This window comes from Cucurbita maxima, unplaced genomic scaffold (assembly GCF_002738345.1).
Source record: "Cucurbita maxima cultivar Rimu unplaced genomic scaffold, Cmax_1.0 Cma_Scf07476, whole genome shotgun sequence".
NCBI classification, from domain to species: domain Eukaryota; kingdom Viridiplantae; phylum Streptophyta; class Magnoliopsida; order Cucurbitales; family Cucurbitaceae; genus Cucurbita; species Cucurbita maxima.
Genome location: NW_019279491.1, coordinates 189 through 629, shown reverse-complemented (window position 1 = coordinate 629; position 441 = coordinate 189). Strand labels below are relative to the sequence as shown.

The window sequence follows — 441 nt, the reverse complement described above, 5'->3', positions numbered from 1 at the left end:
AATCATTTTCAAAATTTAGAGATCTATAAGAAACAAATAAGATACTATTATTCTTTTTAAAGTTCATAGATTTATGACGAACAAATCTTGAAAAATTTGTGGTCCCATGGTCTAGTGGTTAGGACATTGGACTTTGAATCCAGTAACCCGAGTTCAAATCTCGGTGGGACCTTTGCTATATTTCTCCACTCAATAGTAAAAGTCACATACATAATAGATATAAAATTAAAACTTTGATACTAGATATAAAACTCAACTTTACATTTATTAAAGAAATTAATTTTAATGGGTTAGAAACTCTATTAGATATATATAAAGTATTTATGTAATATAAAACTCAACTTTACCGTTATTAAAGTAATTGATTTTAATGTGTTGAAACTCTATTAGATATATATAAAGTATTTATGTAATATAAAACTCAACTTTACCGTTATTAAA

General features: G+C 24.7%; 1 non-coding gene across 1 annotated transcript; it reads left to right on the top strand.

The window, feature by feature from the left end:
- The first annotated feature begins 100 nt into the window (after positions 1–100).
- TRNAQ-UUG lies at positions 101–172 on the top strand. Its single transcript has one exon. It is a non-coding gene; the product is annotated as a tRNA-Gln (tRNA).
- The last annotated feature ends 269 nt before the right edge of the window (positions 173–441 follow it).